The sequence below is a fragment of the Peromyscus eremicus genome, chromosome 7 (assembly GCF_949786415.1).
Source record: "Peromyscus eremicus chromosome 7, PerEre_H2_v1, whole genome shotgun sequence".
NCBI lineage: Eukaryota > Metazoa > Chordata > Mammalia > Rodentia > Cricetidae > Peromyscus > Peromyscus eremicus.
The window spans coordinates 4,605,535-4,611,598 of record NC_081422.1 but is presented as its reverse complement, the minus strand read 5'-3'; positions in this window follow the sequence as shown (position 1 = coordinate 4,611,598).

The window sequence follows — 6,064 nt, the reverse complement described above, 5'->3', positions numbered from 1 at the left end:
CGGCTCAGCCTGACCCGGAAGCGGATGAGTGTGGGCCGGAAGTGACGCCGCGAGGAGGCGCGGGGGCGGGCTCCTGGAGGCTCTGCGGGCACCTCCGGGTTTCTGGGCCTGGCGTCTCCGCTGCCGGCACCTGCTTGTCCCGAGTTTCTCGGGCGATGTCTCGCGGGAAAGCCCCTATAAAATCATGAACGCGCCGCAGCTGTCGAGCGAGGTAATCTGGTGAAGAACCACGCGCGAGTGTGCCAGCCACTCGGATGTTCACGGTGGGCCTGAGATGAGCCGCTCACGCCCCGTCTCAAGCTTTCCGTCCTGCAGAGGCGAAGCAACGCCAACATGTTTTACTTCTGGGGAATTCGCCTCTTGGACAAGAGACTTGGAGAACTGACTGACTTACTAAAGAGGGCTTCAGGGAAGGGTTTTAATGGGCTGCCCCCAAGATAACTGTAATCACGTGACTTCCAAGTGGAAATATTGTTTATAAGAAGGGTTATGGTATGTAAAAATTAACTCCTAGAAGATGCTTAGTGAAATAAGTTCATGTTTGTAAGCTGACTGTGACAGAAGACTCTAAGTTTCTTTAAATTCTATTTCTATGGTTCTGTGACACCGTCGTGGCACCCCAATCTAGTCAGAATCAAGGAGAAACACAGAAAAACGGGGCTTGTAGTGAGTCCCAAATACATAATATGCCCTGGAATTCACAGCTTTGTGAGCCAGGACATTTCAATGTTTGGTGCATATAGTTAAATTTTGTAACAATGAAAATAATGTTCAAACTCATAATCTTTTACATCTATTACAAACAATGCACGAAGCATTGTTTCTACATGAAAATTACAAAAGCTAAGCTCTATAAACAGAGCTACTTAAAGAAAGTAGAAGACTGAAAGATAAGTTTTTTTTTCCTAAGTATTTATTGTTTTTTTTTCCCCCCCGAGACAGGGTTTCTCTGTGTAGTGTTGGTGCCTGTCCTGGATCTTGCTCTGTAGACCAGGCTGGTCTTGAACTCACAGAGATCCGCCTGGCTCTGCCTCCCAAGTGCTGGGATTAAAGGCATGTGCCACCACTGCCTGGCAAAAAGTAAGTATTGTGTATTGGGGGAACACTTGTGTGCCAAAGCTGGGGTGTAGAGGTCAGAAGACAACTTGAGAGAGTTGGTTCTCTCCCTCCATGGTGTGGCTCTTGAGGGTCCAACTTAGGTTGTCAGCCTTGGCCACAATTACCTTTATTATCTGAGCCATCCCTCTGGCTCAAAAAGGATATTTTAAATACATAAAATCTGAAGAGTCAAGCTAGGTAAGTCCCAGGGACTTGCGGTCTCAGCTGCTTGAGAGACTGAGGTATGAGGATTGCCAGTTCAAGCTCAATCTGAGCAGCTTAGTGAGTCTCTCTCAAAATAAAAAGTAAAAATGTTGGGGAAAGGGCTGGAGAGATGGCTCAGTGGTTAAGAACACTGGCTGCCATTCTAGAGGACCCAGGTTCAATTCCCAGCACCCACATGACAGCTCACAACTGTCTATAACTCCAGTTCCAGGAGATCTGACGCCTTCACACCAATGCACATAAAATAAAATTAAATAAATATTTTTAAAAAAAAAAAAAAATGTTGGGGAAAGAGCTCTAGGACAGGTCACTTCTTTGCATGATTGACACCCTAGTTTCAATCCCTAGTGCTGAAAACAAAGTCTAGCTATCATAAAATCTACAAGTTGAATGACCCAGATTCTGTAAAGGAAATGCATGCAAGACAACTTTTTGGTTAATAGACATATTTTATGTTTTGATTGAGGTGATGGTGTATGTACTTGTTAAAATTTATTGAAGTATATATTTGTAAATGTCCTACTGGTATATTATTTCTCAGGATCTTTATATGAAAATCACAGAACAACCAAATACAACAAGCAATGGCAAAAAAATAAAATAAAATAAAAAGCTATTAGAGCCAAGTTTATTTCTTCAATATATTTGCTTTAAAAGATGCATAGGTCTTTCCTCAGAAAACAGAAGAAAGGGATTAAAGCTTAAAGACAGGTAACTAAGAAGACAAAGTTCAAAGAATATCCTTCTAAAAGGTATAGTCAGAGGATAAAGAACTCCACAAGCAGCCGGGCGGTGGTGGCGCACGCCTTTAATCCCAGCACTCGGGAGGCAGAGCCAGGCGGATCTCTGTGAGTTCGAGGCCAGCCTGGGCTACCAAGTGAGTTCCAGGAAAGGCGCAAAGCTACACAGAGAAACCCTGTCTCGAAAAAAAAAAAAAAAAAAAAAAAAAAAGAACTCCACAAGCCTTTAGCAATATGCCAGCATCACTATAGACCAGGATCAATACCTTCCATTCTTTTCTAAATAGGATTAATAAAATTGTTTTGTGTCCTTTGTCCATCATTGTGTATTGGGTCAGAATGCAGAGCAGGTGATTAATTAGTCCATACATCCTTGAACTATATGGGATGAGTAAGACCCCAACACACCTGGACATTCTAGGCATTGAACTGAGTGCAGTCACTCCATAGGGGCCCCGCTTGTATCCATGGGATTCTCTGGAAAAAAAGAGATGAAGATGTTGGATTTTATGTATGGTATTCATTGATGACCATTTAAGCCAGTTGGATAAATGGTAGATACAAGGCATGTTCAGTAGCACACACATAGGCAAACAAAACTTCTGCACTCATGGAGCGGACAGTCTGGAAGGAGAAATATCTGTAGCATTCATACCCATCTACTTCTTCATTGCCTTCTCTGGTCAATACCTACTGCCACCACTATACCTCCATTGTCAAAATCAGCTCTTAGCCCAGTTATTTATGGGGAGGGGCATCATATCTGCTTATGAACAATACAGAAACATCTAGTTATGTGATTTAATATTTTTCTACTGCTTACAAATACATGTGATAGTTTATGATTTTCACCGAAAAGTGTAGTAAGAAGCTATGAGGGCACTGCAGTTCTTTGGTAAGTGGTCTAATTTTCATTAACTAAGTAACAAGGAGGAAGGGAAAGGAAGTAGTATTAAAGCAGAAATTTGTTCTGGTTTAGATCCAAAGACACTCAGCAACTTTAGGAAAGTCACATAACTCTATCCTTTATCTTTTGTATTGTACTACAGGATGTTAAAAAAAAAAACCCTCAAAAATACACAATAGCTATCTGTTCGGACAGTGGCACAATATATATTCGAATCATAGAGCACACAAAGGAGGTCTGTCATTCACATTTTGGTGATCTGCATATTTCTAAGATTTGGGGGACTGTAAAGAAATGAAAAAGAACTTTTAAAATAGTTATATCTAATTAAGAAAGCCAAAAATAGTGCCAGAGATGTGCTAACATATATTTGGTATAGTTTGGTTTTTTTTCCTGACACCTTTAAAAATAGGACTTTTTCCCACATCAAAAAAAGCAAGCAGTGCAGGCACTGAGGGACTAGGAGGTCACATTCGATTGTGTACTGGGTCCATACAAGTGCTCTGCAGTCCAAGAGTTACTGCTGCTTTTTCAAACACTGTAAGTCAGAGTTTTAAGAAATTTTTCCATTCGCATAAACCCAGAGAAAATTAACCCTAAGAGAACAGTAGAGAATGAGATGTCAAATCAAGATTTTCTGTTTTGACATTTCGGGAAAGCACACAAGAACTAATGTTGGAGAGTGATGCAGAGATGCAAACTAGGTAACAAAGGCTACTTGCTCTGCTCATCCTGTAGCAGTGTGCTGGACCGCATCTGCTCTAGTGGCCTTGGGACTGGTTCTTTGTGGGGCCCAGACTGACAGAGACCTGTCTGGAACACTGTCATCATCACAGTGACTCCTGTGAAAGGTTAACAGTGAATCCTATGCCAATGGTTAAAGATTCTTTCCTGAATTGATACATCATTTTTGCTTAAGTCATAAGGCTTCACCTGAGGTCACTAGTGAAGAAATGTATTTATATACACCCAGGCAGAGATGGGTGCCAAATGCAGCCTACTGCAGTATGATATTCTACTGAATTTTATCCAAGGTGCTGAGAAAAATGGGTTCATAGAACAGTTCTAAAGAGGCAGTAAGGAAATTCTCATGAGCAGTGGTATGTGACTTCTTAGGGACACACACATACACACACACACACACACACACACACACACACACACCCCTCTTCACCCCAGGTAGGGCACCAATGACAGGTCAAAGACACAATTCCACTCAAGTCTAGCTTAATGAGTTGAAGGGTTGATTAGAGTCACTTACAGAATGTGGGTGACTAAAAGGCCCCGACCCTCACTTCAATTTTTTCTTTTTTAGTGTTTTGAGACAGGATTGTCTTGTGTAGCCCTGGCTGTCCTGGATCTTTAGTCTGTTAGACTAGGGTAGCGCCGAACTCACAGAGATCCACCTGCCTCTGCCTCCCTGAGTACTGGGATTATTGGCATGCACCACCATTGCTTGGCAAAAACAAATTTTTATTTTATTTAAAAACTTTTACATTCATTTATTTGTGTGCCATGGTATGTGTGTGGAGGTCAGAGGGAAGCTTGAGAGAGTTGGTTCTCTCCAACTTTCCTACCATGTGGATTCTGGGGATGAAACTCAGATTATCTGTCAGTCTCGATGGCAAGTACCTTTATCTGCTGAGCTATCTCATTGGCCCATGAAAAATCTAATGTTATTTTCAAGGTCCCTGTGAATATTGGAAAAATGAAAGCCAGAAAACAATGAAGTACAAGAAGAAAGAGTGTTAAGATACTTGGACTGGAGAAATGGCTCAGCAGTTTTGAGCACTGGCTGCTCTTGCAGAAGTCCTGAGTTCAATTCCCAGCCATCACATGGCCGCTCACAGCCATCTTCTGGCATGCAGGCATGTATGTAGACAGAGCACTCATAAATAAATAAATAAATAAATAAATAAATAAATAAATAAATAAATAAATAAATAAACCTTAGAATTGTATACTTTTGGAAAGATTGTACCTCCTCAAATTCTAGATTTGAGATCCTGGTTAGAAAGTTGGGTGTTGCCGGGCGGTGGTGGCGCACGCCTTTAATCCCAGCACTCGGGAGGCAGAGCCAGGCGGATCTCTGTGAGTTCAAGGCCAGCCTGGTCTCCAAAGCGAGTTCCAGGAAAGGCGCAAAGCTACACAGAGAAACCCTGTCTCGAAAAACCACAAAAAAAAAAAAAAAGAAAGAAAGAAAGTTGGGTGTTACACATCAGTTAACCAGGGACCCAGAGGGGCAGAGCCGAATGCTGATAAGAACACTAAATACATGACAGTAGATTCGGTGAACGTATTTCCTAACATTATAAAATCTCAAACTTCCAATTTGATTATGTATTTCAGTAAAAAAGGTGCCAAGGCGATGCCTGAAAAGTGAGCACTGAAATGCTGCCTCTTTTCCTTTAGATTTACTTTAGCTACTGAATAAGTTGACATGGACAATATTTTGATGTTCTATTTGCATAGCAATAGGGTGTGATGTCAGAAAGTTATTTTATCACAGATTTTCCCAAAAAAGATGCTAGGCTATGAAGCAGAACACTCTAATTTAATTTCATGTTATTCAATGATAATTATGCACAAGTCAAAATGGAACTAGAAATAAAGACTCAAAATAACCACTTTGTGAACATTTTTATTAATATTTGCTATGGTGTAATGAAACTTTAGCACTTTATATCAGAGTAGGTATTTTAAAAGTGGCATTAAAACTTAAAGCAAGACTTTTCTTCAAATAAAGAGCTAAATCTTGCATGCAGTTAAAAGTAACTAGTGTTGAGGCCTCTCAAAGTATATTTAGCAGTAGCATAGAGGGAAAATTGCATCTTAGTGTGCTTTGAAATTTTCTGCTAAAATCCTTAACCTAGTATATGTTGTTATTTTTGTAAGTGAAGGCATAGAAACCAGAGAACAACTTTTAGGGGTCAATTCTCCCCTTCCACTGTGGGTTCCAGGGACCAAACTTGGGTCATCAGTTTGCTCAGCAATGTATAGCAAGCCAGAAGTACTTTCATGCACCAAGCCGTCTTACAAGCCCAACACAGTATTTTTGCCATTATACTTCATTATCCCAAAGCACAACTAAAAG